The sequence below is a fragment of the Scyliorhinus canicula genome, chromosome 5, assembly GCF_902713615.1.
Source record: "Scyliorhinus canicula chromosome 5, sScyCan1.1, whole genome shotgun sequence".
Taxonomy (NCBI): Eukaryota; Metazoa; Chordata; class Chondrichthyes; order Carcharhiniformes; family Scyliorhinidae; genus Scyliorhinus; species Scyliorhinus canicula.
The window spans coordinates 196349830-196363769 of NC_052150.1; positions in this window are offsets into that span (position 1 = coordinate 196349830).

The window sequence follows — 13940 nt, forward strand, 5'->3', positions numbered from 1 at the left end:
GATACCCGCGCACTATTTGTTCTTCCGCCGCCCCGCAGGATCAGTCCGCGGGGCGGCTGAGGGGCATGACGGCCCGCGCATGCGCGTCTTGGAGCCGTCCAACCCGCGCATGCGCGGCTGACGTCATCGTGCGTGTCAGCCGGTGTGACGCTTGGCACACGGACTTAGCGACGGTCGCTAAGCCCGCGATGCCGTGCATCACGGGGCCCCGCTGCTAGCCCCGCCCGGAGGGGGGGAGAGAATCGGGTCCCGGGAGGGGGCGCGGAGGCTGCCGTGAAGCACGGCCAGTTTCACGGCAGCCTTTACGGCTCACCGCATTTGCAGAGAATCGCGCCCTCGATTCTCCCCCCTGGGCGGGGCTAGCAGCAGGGCCCCGTGAAGCACGGCATCATGGGCTTAGCGACTGTCGCTAAATCCGCGCGCCAAGCGTCACGCCGGCTGACGCGCATGATAACGTCAGCCGCGAATGCGCGGGTTGGAATGCTCCAACACGCGCATGCTCGGGCCGTCATGCCCCAAAGCCGCCCCACGGACTGATCCTGCGGGGCAGCGGAAGAACAAATAGTGCCTGTGTATCGGACCCGCTGCCCGCGATCGGTGCCCACCGATCGCAGGCCCATGCCACCCTTGGCACGGCCATGGTGCGGCCGTGCCAATCGGCGCCATGGTTGTCCGGGATGGGCACTTTGCGGCCGATTTCATGAATGCTGAAAGCAGGTGTGATCGCGGCCGTGAAAACGGCTGTAAACTCCTCGGTATTCGGCCCATCGGCCTGCGGAGAATCGTTGTTCGCCGTGAAAAACGGCGAGCAGTGGTTCTTGTCGGGGGGGGGGGGGAGAATAGCGGGAGGCCGTGAAAATTGTTGGGAAGGCCCTCCGCTATTCTCCGACCCGTCGTGGGCAGCGGTGAATCACACCCCTAAAGTATATCATTGCCAATGAAATTTAAGTTTTTGATCATCAATTGTTAGAATTGCACCGAAATTGGAGACAAAGTGCTTATGACAGCACCATTTTAATAGTATTCCACAAGTAAAGCAGCAATTCCTGATGACAGATTGTCAATTAAAACAATTAGCGATTTGTGCTGTTCTAACTTTTGATTTCTGTCTCTTTTGCCCTCTCGCTCTTAGCCCAATCTTTGTTGCCTTGTTATTTTTCTTTCTGTAGCTTATTTGACTCTATCTTCCTTATTTATTTTGTTTTCTTCATTTCGTTTTCTATTGTTTCATATTGTTGAGCGCGTGCATAGACATTTTGGTCTGATGGTTCACCTCCATTTCCCCATGTCCTGTTCAATTGGTCAACTGTACGATTGTGTGAGTCTGTTTACAATTGATGCTCTCTGTGCTTCATTGGCTCAGCCTGGGTGTGGACTTGAGTTAAGTAAAGAAACTTGTTGGAACCAACAATTCTACGGACACGTGCTTGTAGGATTAGAATAGCGGTTTTAATATACTCACAACAGAGCCAGCCGGTTAGCCATTGAACTTTCGGTGAACTGGCCGGCTGACCATGTGGCACTGACATTAGAACCGGCCGGATTTAGCTGTGTGGAGATTCTGTGGCTTACCCTCGCGTGCAGTAGGCTGAGGTTTTGTTCCTCCGATGTTCCCGGGGTGCTGGCTTCTGCCAGGTAGGCTTTAAAACATCTCAGCCAGTGGGAAAAAATTTCCTTAGCCTCTGCATCCTCTGGGTCGAGTTCTAGGCATCCGGGCTTGAGGGCTGCTTCCATGATTTCTTCGACTGTTTCCTGAGTATATTAAATTGTTGGAACCAACAATTCTACGGACACGTGCTTGTAGGATTAGAATAGTGGTTTTAATATACTCACAACAGAGCCAGCCGGTTAACCATTGAACTTTCGGTGAACTGGCCGGCTGACCATGTGGCACTGACATTTATACAGCAGGTTCCGGGGGTGGAGTCCTGGGCAGAGCCAAGGGAGAAGCCCCATACAACTCGAGCATTCCCAGAGCTACTCCCCCTGGAAGACAGGTAGTGCAACTGCACTTACAATACAGACACATGTATATACAGATTATAATCCGGTGTGAATCATATTCACCACAAAACTGTACAAGTTACTGGAAAGATCGGGAAGTCTGAGCTGAAACATGAGTGCAGACATTTTGTCAGTGGAGAGATATTGTAAATCAGTCGAAATAAAGCTCACACACACGGGAACTAGTGTCATCCCTGCAAACATCTGAAATATAAAATATCCGAGAACTGATGCCATACTGATGAGGTGGATTCGTTATTAGCTCAAACTTCCTGCAAGTTAAGTACAACAATGATATGACCTAAACGGTGAGAGGGAAAAAGTCAAATTCACATTGCTCTTTGTGAGAGGCGCCATTCCAAGCAATCTCTGGATTTGGGAAAATTTAGCAGCCAATATGTGAAAAACAATGTACCACAAGCAGCAATATATTAAAGGAATCTATATTATGATTTAGATGAAGGATAAATGCTGACTGGAACAACAAGAATTCACGCTAACTCTATTCAAAATTATACTGCTTAAGCATCACATCATTTGAGAGGGCACATGGAGCTTCAGTTAACATTGTGTTTGAAAAAGTACACCTCACTGAACATAATATAGTAATCTTTATTATTGTCAGAAGTAGGCTTACATTAACTCTGCTATGAAGTTTCTGTGAAAAGCCCCTTGTCGCCACATTCCGGCACCTCTTCGAGTACAGAGAGGTAGAAATCAGAATATCCAATTCACCTAACAGCACATCTTTCAGGACTTGTGCGAGGAAACTGGAGCACTCGGAGGAAATCCACACAGACACGGGAAGATGGTGCAGACTCCACACAGACAGAGACACAAGTGGGAATCGAATCCGGGATCCTGGCGCTGTGAAGCCACAGAGCTAACAATTGTGCTACTGTCCCACTGCACTGAAGTGTCAGATGGATAATGGCTTGAACTTTCCAGTTGTTCATACTGGTGGGATCTGCTGGACGCAATGAAGGCACACCTTTCCTGGTGATGAGGGGTGCATTGAACGTGAATTCCTGCTGACAATGACAGTAACAGAAGATCACGCCGCTGGCCAATGGCGGGCCCCACCTGCTGCCATGAAACACTTGGCGGGTTGCTGGGTAAATCTCGCTCCATGTGTTGAATTCTCAGTTGAACTCCCAGCCTTCTGACCCGGAGACAAAAGTATTTTCACTGATTCAACGGCAACATCAAGTGATTAATATTTCTTAAATAGCGATATTGTGCAGGAAAGGTATGTGATGATTGGATGAGCAGGTTTCATGGAATATAAGTCTTTTGCTGCCAATAATATGAATGATGTTGCTTTTTTGTAACTTTCAAAATGTTACTATTTAGATTGTTGAGGAATTTCAAATCGTTTCGCTGTTTAATCTAATTGTTTAACAAGGTACTTGTGAATTAAAGCTTGAGAAAATCTACAAAAATAATGTGTTACATGTCAATTTTACAAAATGTTGTGAGAGGGGCCTCACGGTAGCATGGTGGTTAGCATCAATGCTTCACAGCTCCAGTGGTCCCAGGTTCGATTCCCGGCTGGGTCACTGTCTGTGTGGAGTCTGCACGTCCTCCCCGTTTGTGCGTGGGTTTCCTCCGGGTGCTCCGGTTTCCTCCCACAGTCCAAAGATGTGCGGGTTAGGTGGATTGGCCATGATAAATTGCCCGTAGTGTAAGGTAAATGGGGGGATTGTTGGGTTACCGGGTATACGGGTTACGTGGGTTTAAGTAGGGTGATCATTGTTCGGCACAACATCGAGGGCCGAAGGGCCTGTTCTGTGCTGTACTGTTCTATGTAATGCAATGTAGTTTGTATCCCAAAACTGTACTAACCTGAGGATTCATTATGGGGAAATTATGGATATATTTGGTCAGTATTATGATTGTTAAGAATTAATATCTTACTGAGACTCATCAGCTATTTGTTACAACAAAGACTCGGTAACTTTTTAAGATAAATTCAACTGAAATAGGTGTAATACAAAATGCCACAACTCTGACAACATCCGAATTAACCCAAAGAAAGCTTTCACTCATAGCAAAGGTAAAGTGCACGAGAGGAAGTCAGAATCTGTTCTGAGCACCTTCGTAATTTGATAATAGTAAATTCAGAGAGAAACTATGTTGAAGTAGAACCACATCACTATTCTTCAGCAGAAATAGGACATCCTTCCTGTAGTTTCAGTTTTACAATAAATGATGGAGCAGTGTTGAAATGCTGTGAAGGAACCATCATTCCCAATTATTAACCCTTCAATTGGTGACAGACATAGGTGCTGATGTGATCAAATTGTTGGAAAAAGTAGCAAAGGATTTCCAATGGATTGAAATTTCATGCACTCTGTGACCTGTACTGAGTGATTGAGTTCCCCTCTCTGATGGAAACTATTTGAACCAATGAAATTAACTCCAAATATAGGAATACAAAAACAGGTAAGAAAATCACCATAGTTACTGAGGACCATATGCTGCTTTTCCCTTTTGAGAGAGAGCTGACTTATAGTGATAGTTAACCTGAGGGTCAGGTGAGGGGCAAGGTTCAGAATGTGGGCCCTTCATCACTAACCTCAGCCAATACAGGAATTGAACCCGTGCTGCTGGCCTTGCTCTTCATCATGAATCAGCCACGAGCCAACTGAGCAAACGAACACCCCGTGACATAACTAGTATAGGCCATTTAGTCATTCAAGTCTATTTCACCAGTCCAATAGATCATGACTGATATTTTTTGAAACTTTTATTACCAACTTTTATTTAGTGACTTTTAATACTTTTTCCAATCAGGAGGTTATGAATTTCAGGCTTGCAATTTTTAATTCATCCAGCTGCAGTAGCTTTTAGGCTCGAAATGCCTCCGTTTCTACCAGCACTGATGTGATTAAATGAATCTGCAAGGAACCTGCAGCCTCCTCAGTCTAAGTAATTGTAATCAGCACTAACTGGTGCTGCATTTCATGCTCAGTAAGTTAAGGTAAAGTCGCCATAGTCTCAAATGACCATAGGTTGCTTCCCACTTTGAGAGCTGACTGGTGATGAATTAACCTGAGGATCACCACACCTCAGGCGAGGACCAAAGTTGAGCAGGCTGGGCCTTCATGAATAACGTCAAACGGTATGGGGATTGAACCCACGCTGCTGACCTCACTCTTCATTGCGAAACAGCTGTCTAGCCAAGTAGGTCTTTTCATTTGGCAGGGTAATGCATACTCCAGTTACCCTATAGTGTCTAGTTGCGATGATTTCCAGCTCCTTGCTGTGGCATTGACAGAAGTAAACATTGGCCTTACCTGATAGCTGAATTTTCAAAGGCAGATTGTAACTGAGACCAGCAGTCTAGAAAGTCTCAGCTTCATTTATTGGTCTATGATGTTTGAATTGCTCCAGTGGTTGGAGAAATAGGTCAAAATCTCTTCCTACTAGAGAACAAGTAACCAATCAGAAATTCCCATGAACGTACCCAACCCATATTCTGGTCAGCATCAATTCCACCATTAGCACAATGCTCGATGAAGCAGATTGCATCATGGTTCAGAGGCAACTCTGAGTTTGGTTGTAACTTCCTTTATGATAAATGTCAGGTTGATAATATAACAAAGTAATTAGCAATTAGAAATCTTATTGTGGAGGCAAAGGGTATGATTATCTTCACAAAGGAAGAGGAGGTAATAAAGAAAGTGGACTGGATGTAGATTGAGAATGAGTTGGTGGGGATGTTTGACACCTTCACAGATGGTCTGAGCACTTCCTTAAACTTTTTTCTTATCTTCCTGTGAGTCACCTTCCTTAATAATACACAAAACTGAAGCCCATGGTATTAAATGGGTAGGGGCCATGTGAATGCAAACTTCTTCAAAAGATAAGAACATAGAAATGATGAAAAGATGGTTTTCAGATTGAAGGAATGTTATTGAGTGGTATTCTCTGCCCCATAACCTTTTCAGCTTAATCTAGATTGTTGACACATTGCGGAGTGTGTGCCCGCATTGAGGCAAGGTATAGGTGAATGTAGTCAAAGGTCTTCTTCAAATGGATCTTCAGCGTCCTCCTCTGAGCTGGCTTGGGGGCTGGGACCTATGTTGCCTGTCGGGGTCTGGCTGGACCTGCTGCTGCCTCTAAGAGAGGAAAGATGGATTTTGTTCATAAACATGCCGAATACACCATTGCATGTCACGCACTGTTCAAGTCAAGATGTGATCAACGCATGGAGGGGTCATGTATACTGGCTCACTAGGAAAGGCCAATATCACATTCACCATAGAAGCGATTTCTGAACTTCCTTGCCAACTCGAGAGCCACCTTGAATTTGGAGAATTCCTGGATGTCTTCTGTCCCTACTCCAGTCTAGGACCTCTCTCTCTTTTATTATAGGTGAGCTTGACCTGCAGCACCAAAATTCGAGTGAGGCGGTAGCATAGTGATATTCTCACTGGACTAATAATCCAGAGAACCAGAATAATACTCTGTCAACCTGTGGAGATTATTCCATTATATTCCTGACTTGTGCCATGTAGATGGTGGACAGGCTTTGGGTGGGTCAGGAGATGAGTTACTCACCAAAGGATTCCTAGCCTTTGACCTGCCCTTGTAGCCGCAGGATTAATATGGCTAGTCCAGTTCAGTTTCTGATCAATGGAATCTCCTTGGATGTTTATTGTTGGGTTCAGCGATGGTAATTCCATTGAATGTCATGTGCTGATCTTCTCTTGTCGGAGATGGTTATTGGTTGGCTCTTCGCAGTCATCCACAAACATCCCCACTTCTGACCTTGTGATGGAGGGAAGGTCATTGTTGAAGCAACTGAAGATGACTGGGCCTAGGAGACTATCCTGAGGAACTCCTGCAGTGATGTCCTAGAGATTGACCTCCAACTACCTCAACCATCTTCCATTGTGCAGGTATGGCTACAAACAGCAGAGACTTTTCCCCCTGATTCCCACTGACTCCAGTTTTGCAAGGGCTCCTTGATGCCATACTCGGTCAAATGCTGACTTGATTTCAAAGGCAGCCATTCTCACCTTATCTCTGGCATTCAGCTCTTTCGTTCATGAAATGAAATGAAAAAATGAAAATCGCTTATTGTCACGAGTAGGCTTCAATTAAGTTACTGTGAAAAGCCCCTAGTCGCCACATTCCGGCGCCTGTCCGAAGAAATTGACTTTGCAAATGGGAAAGACTTTGGAAATCTTAGCACTTGATAAAGTTCAAAACATAGAAAACACTGAAGTGAAGTTTAAAAATTGGTAAAGACCTCTTGTGGGTAACTTAATATAAACTAAAACCTTTGGTTAACATAAAATAAACAAACCACTGTGGTTCATGTGAATTCTCCCTCCCATACACAGATAAAAATACACTACAGTTTCCTAAATTAATATCTGATAGGCTAGATTCTTGGTAGACAAAGATATGAACGGATGTAGAACTAAGTTGGTTGGGTGCAGCTTCAATGCAGATCCGCCATGATACTGAATAATGAAACCAGCTGGTTGGAATGATTCGCTACATCTTGATCCCATTGTTAATTATGGGAGGCATAGTTGCACAGTGACTAGCATTGTGCTACCATGCATTGAGAGCACCCTTGATCCAGATTCTATTCCTAGCTGAGGTCACTGGCTGTGCGGAGTCTGCACGTTCATCCCGTCCCTGCGTGGGTTTCCTCCGCGTGTTCAGTTTTCCTCCCACAATCCCTGTAAAACGTGCTTGTTAGGTGAATTGGACATTCTGAATTCTCCCTCAGAGTAGCTGAATAGGCGTTGCAGTGAGACGACTCAGGGATTTTCACAGTAACTTCATTGCAGTGTTAATGTAAACCTACTTGTGGCAGTAACAAAGATTATTATTATTAATTTAATATACACGAACAACTATTGATTTAATTAATCACGGTGTATTTTCCCAAATCTAAATATTGGGCTGAATTTAAAATTGGTTTGGAGTTTGTGTTTTCGATTAAATACTTATCATATCACTGTAAAGGTAAGGATGAGTTCACAGCCCGCATCATTATTAAGGTGTCAATTGCCAACTAGTGGCAAGGAAGCAGATAAGGTGCAGATCACAATGAATTGCTATATAATTTCTATCACTACATCATTAGCTTTGTCAGCATTAGGGTTCACTGTTAGCCCCTCCATGAATGTCAATAAATTGCTGTTTTGAAGCATAAATGTGAATGAACTAAGCAAACCCTCTTAATGGCATAGCTTTTGGTACTATAATGAACTTGTTCAGAACCTCTTCTTTTATTGTGGGCAATATTTCAGATTTTTATTACTTGCTAAGAGGGTAAAGCCACATGATTCCATGGTTTAAAATGAACAGAAGAATTTTAATTTACACGAGTCAACAAAGCAAATACTATCGATCTCCTACGATCGGAAATTAATGTAGTGTACATATGAATTAATGTCAATCTGTGGTGGAACATTCCACAAAATGTACATGAAATGTCAGAAAGAACGAAGCCCAATCCCATAAATTTCTCCGCAACCCACCCAGACATCAGTGATCAATGTGAGTCATAAAGATCCTTTGAAACTATTTTTCTCACAAGGGATTTTAGCTCCTCTCCTTTGAAGATATCACCTCTGATTTACATCAACAGCAGCCCCAACTCAGCCAATGTTTCTTCTGCCTGTCTGCAATATGTCAGGCAAATTGTCCCAATGCATCCCAGCCACAAAACCACTTTGCCGAAGACTGTGTCACACTGGGTTGTCCAGGCTGCACTCCAGGGTCTAACTAGCTACACAATCCCAGATATCTAACTGGACTGAGCAGACAACCATTGCTCGCCATCGACTTAGTTTGCTCCAGTTGTCAGCTTCAGTGAACAGACTGCATTATTAACTGCACCTGGAAAAATGAACTTGGCACAGCAATGGTAATTTGATTGATTTGATTTGATTTATTATTGTCACATGTATTAGTATACAGTGAAAAGTATTGTTTCTTGCATGCTGTACAAACAATGGATACTATACATAAGGAAGGAAGGAGAGACTGGAGAATATAATGTTACAGTTATAGCAAGGTGTAGAGAAAAGATCAACTTAATACGAGGTTGGTCCATTCAAAAGTCTGATGGCAATAGGGAAGAAGCAGTTCTTGAGTCAGTTGGTACGTGACCTCAAACTTTGGTATCTTTTTCCTGACAAAAGGAGGTGGAAGAGAGTATGTCCGGGTTGCCTGGGGTCCATGCTGGCTGCCTTTCTGAGGCAGCGGGAATTATAGATAGAGTCGATAGATGGGAGGCTGGTTTGCGTGATGGACTTGGCTACATTCACAACGTTTTGTAGTTTCCTGCGGTCTTGGGTAGAGCAGGATCCATACCAAGCTGTGATACAACCAGAAAGAATGCTTTCTATGGTGCATCTGTAGAGGTTGATGAGGGTCATAGCTGACATGCCAAATTTCCTCAGTCATCTGAGAAAGAAGAGTCGTTGGTTGGCTTTCTCAACTATACTGGCGGCATGGGGGGGGGGGGGGGGGGGGGGACCAGACAGGCTGTTGGTGATCTGTACACCTAAAAAGTTGAAGCTCTCGACCCTTTCTACTTCGTTCCCATTGACGTAGACAGGGGAATGTTCTCCACTACGCTTCCTGAAATCGATTATTATCTCCTTCCTTTTGTTGACATTTTGGTGCTATTTTGGTGATATTTTACTTTTCCAAAGGTAATGGTTGGAAGTTTCCATTTTGTTTCAAAGTGCTGAATCAGATGAGAAATGAGGTATGCAGTCCACCGACTACACTGCCCGCTTTTCCTGCTCTATTTTCCAACTATTTGATTTAAAAATGTTTGGACGCAACCCATCCCAAGAGCAACATTGGCCTTCCAGAAAGGTTGCCCTGTTCCACCAATACTGAAATTAAGATCAAATATCTTCCCCGCCCCCACAGACATGGCGACCCTCTCACACACACGGGAACCCATCCCCCACTCCCTCCATCACAGACAAGGTGAACCTTCCCTCATGGTCTTTCCCAAAGGCAGTTCCCCCTGGCACTGGACCCTTGCACTAGGTGTCAGTGCCTGGGGGCAGTGCTGGGTGTAGTGCCAGGGACCAATACCAGGGCAATGCCAGTGTACTGCCCGGGCACGTCCCACTATCCCCCTGGGGCCGATACTTCCCTTTGCATTCCTGATGGGTGCGAGTTGCCTGCTTCACATTGCTCCAGACCTGTGGCGCAACGTCACGTCGGTGAGGGAGGAAATCCCAATGTGTGTGTGGGGCGCGGGCGATACAACAGGGAAGCCAGCGAGATTCTCGTCCTTGGCTTCTCATGTGATTTTGCCCGCTGGCCCCATTTACATCCGCAGAAAACAAGAGCGCAAAATCCCCGTCGATGGGTGTTCGTCCCATTTTTGGGCTTCTGTCGATATTTCAACCTGATTTTAACTTCGATATTAAGGATGTAAGTTTTTAATTCACAGAAAGTACAATGAATCAGCTTCAAATGCGGTACTCAAAACCTAAAGTAGGATTTGACTATCGAACCAATTGAGCCACGGATGTGAAAATCATTGGGAAGATTTGAAGAAAAAAAATGAATATTGCTTCATGGATGTAAATTTAGGTACCGGATAAATTAGGGATGATGGAAATTGATTGAAAGGTGGAGTCGGAATCTTTTGGCAGGTCTTGCCGGCGGAATCTTCCGGATCCGGCGATGGTGACCCCCCACCCCAGGTTTCCCAGGGGTGGGGATGCATAACATGGAAAATCCCATTGACAGTGACGGGATCAGGCTAATAGCCGGCCAGCTCCCTCCACCACCGAACACAAAGCGGCAAACCTGGCCCTTGGTCTGAAATCTGGCCAGTTACTGAATTCAATATTAATTTTAAATATTTACTGTGATGCATCATTTCAAACCTCTTAAATCGATGAATGTGACAACAGGACAAACTTTCTGACTCAATGCTAGCTCTTGATTGCTAATCTATATTACACATTACTCTGGACAAAAGTTTAGATTTTGTTACTCTCATTCCCACGTACTTGTGTTCAATGCCATTATGTCATTTAATCTCCCCCAGCTACCACCCTGTCCTTGACCTTCCATTTTGCTCTACATTCCCCTCTCACCTTTTCCAACAGCATAATCCCATCACATTTCTACATCTAATATAAAAGCAAAAGACTGCGGATGCTTGAATCGGAAACAAAGACTGGAAATGCTGGAAAGCTCAGCAAGTCTGGCAGCATCAGCTGTGAGGATTTGAGATGTTATCTCAACTTTCTGTCCCCACAGACACCGCCAGGCCAGCTGAGTTTTTCCAGCATTTTCTATTTTACATTTCTATGTCTCTCCAGTTCTGACAGTCATATTAGATTCAAAATGTTAACTCTGTTTCTCCACAGAAGGCTGCTCGAACTGCTGAGATTTTTCTGTTTTTATTTCACTTCCCTCCACATCTAGAAACAAGAACTTTTCCCCTTCCAAATCAATGAATTTCTAAACATGTTAAAACAGTTACGTTTTCCAAGTGGACCCCCCCCCCCCCCCCCCCAATTAAATGAAGAACACAAGTACCTGACAGTGAAAACAAGACAATGACACAGAGGCAGAGATTTAGAATGATGCATTTTATTTTCTATTGACAGCAAAGTAAGGTTAGAAATAAATAAATACTCAAATAAATAATAAACATAACTCTGGTTTCAGATTTGTTTTTTTTTTCATTTCACAGGCACCAAGGTGGATGGAATTGCAACAAGGAACATCTTTAAAAACACACATTTAAATAAAAATATTAATATTCCTCGCTACACTGTTTAAATGTATATATTAATCAATTAACAATAAATCTGCAAATGCTATCATGTGTTATTGGTACGGAAGAGGACATTCACTCCATATTACGCTTATTAAAATAATGTCTCACAATACTAGTCAACAGACTAATGTATAGTGGGGAGAAACTCAATCAATATGGGGATGATCACGGAGAGAATTCCATTCATTTATATATTCCTTCAGTTTACTTCATAGTTCGATCCTGTTTCTTGCAGAATGCTTTGGCTTACTGAGTGCACGACCTGCCAGGCACAGACACTGTTTCCCTACGGAGAGTAAAGAGGGAAAAGAGCTTTCAAAAGGGTACTTCAAATGTCGTTTATTTCACATTCAGCAAAGTTTAATGATGGAAAAATGTGAGATTGTTAAATTATAATTTCATGCATACCATGCCCCAGAGAGAGAATTGGTGACCATGGGTTTCCACCGGGCTGGTCCCAGATTAGCCTTGGCAGAGTACTGCATGATTTGCTGTCACCTTGTGCAATGTGGCAGGCCAGGGAACTCTCCCAGTCTTACCACCTGCCACCAAGCTATTGGAAGGATTTTCAGGCTGATAATCAGCCGGTTTGACCACATTATGCATGCACCTTCCACGGTCATCGAGTCCTGACAGGGGAGAGGCTTGAACCCCTGAGCTTCTGTCCCGCCGTAAGGATGCTTCCCATGCTGGCACGGAGTCTGTCCCTGTTGCTCAGAAGGGAAGGGGGGAAAGGAGTAGAACATTAGTAATTGGGGACTCAATAGTCAGGGGCACAGATAGGAGATTTTGTGGGAGCGAGAGAGACTCACGTTTGGTATGTTGCCTCCCAGGTGCAAGGGTACGTGATGTCTCGGATCGTGTTTTCCGGGTCCTTAAGGGGGAGGGGGAGCAGCCCCAAGTCGTAGTCCACATTGGCACTAACGACTTAGGTAGGAAAGGGGACAAGGATGTCAGGCAGGCCTTTAGGGAGCTAGGATGGAAGCTCAGAGCGAGAACAAACAGAGTTGTTATCTCTGGGTTGTTGCCCGTGCCACGTGATAGTGAGATGAGGAATAGGGAGAGAGAGCAATTAAACACGTGGCTACAGGGATGGTGCAGGCGGGAGGGATTCAGATTTCTGGATAACTGGGGCTCTTTCTGGGGAAGGTGGGACCTCTATAGACAGGATGGTCTACACCTGAACCTGAGGGGCACCAATATCCTGGGGGGGAGATTTGTTAGTGCTCTTTGGGGGGGTTTAAACTAATTCAGCAGGGGCATGGGAACCTGGATTGTAGTTTTGGGGTACGGGAGATTGAGAGTATAGAGGTCAGGAGCACAGATTTGACTTCGCAGGAGGGTGCCAGTGTTCAGGTAGGTGGTTTGAAGTGTGTCTACTTCAATGCCAGGAGTATACGAAATAAGGTAGGGGAACTGGCAGCATGGGTTGGTACCTGGGACTTCGATGTTGTGGCCATTTCAGAGACATGGATAGAGCAGGGACAGGAATGGTTGTTGCAGGTTCCGGGGTTTAGGTGTTTTAGTAAGCTCAGAGAAGGGGGCAAAAGAGGGGGAGGTGTGGCGCTGCTAGTCAAGGACAGTATTACGGTGGCGGAAAGGATGCTAGATGGGGACTCTTCTTCTGAGGTAGTATGGGCTGAGGTTAGAAACAGGAAAGGAGGGGTCACCCTGTTGGGAGTTTTCTATAGGCCACCTAATAGTTCTAGGGATGTAGAGGAAAGGATGGCGAAGATGATTCTGGAAAAGAGCGAAAGTAACAGGGTAGTTGTTATGGGAGACTTTAACTTTCCAAATATTGACTGGAAAAGATATAGTTCGAGTACATTAGATGGGTCATTCTTTGTACAATGTGTGCAGGAGGGTTTCCTGACACAATATGTTGACAGGCCAACAAGAGGCGAGGCCACATTGGATTTGGTTTTGGGTAATGAACCAGGCCAGGTGTTAGATCTGGAGGTAGGTGAGCACTTTGGAAACAGTGACCACAATTCGGTGACCTTTACGTTAGTGATGGAAAGGGATAAGTATACCCCGCAGGGCAAGAGTTATAGCTGGGGGAAGGGCAATTATGATGCCATTAGACATGACTTAGGATGTGTTGGTTGGAGAAGTAGGCTGCAAGGGTTGGGCACAC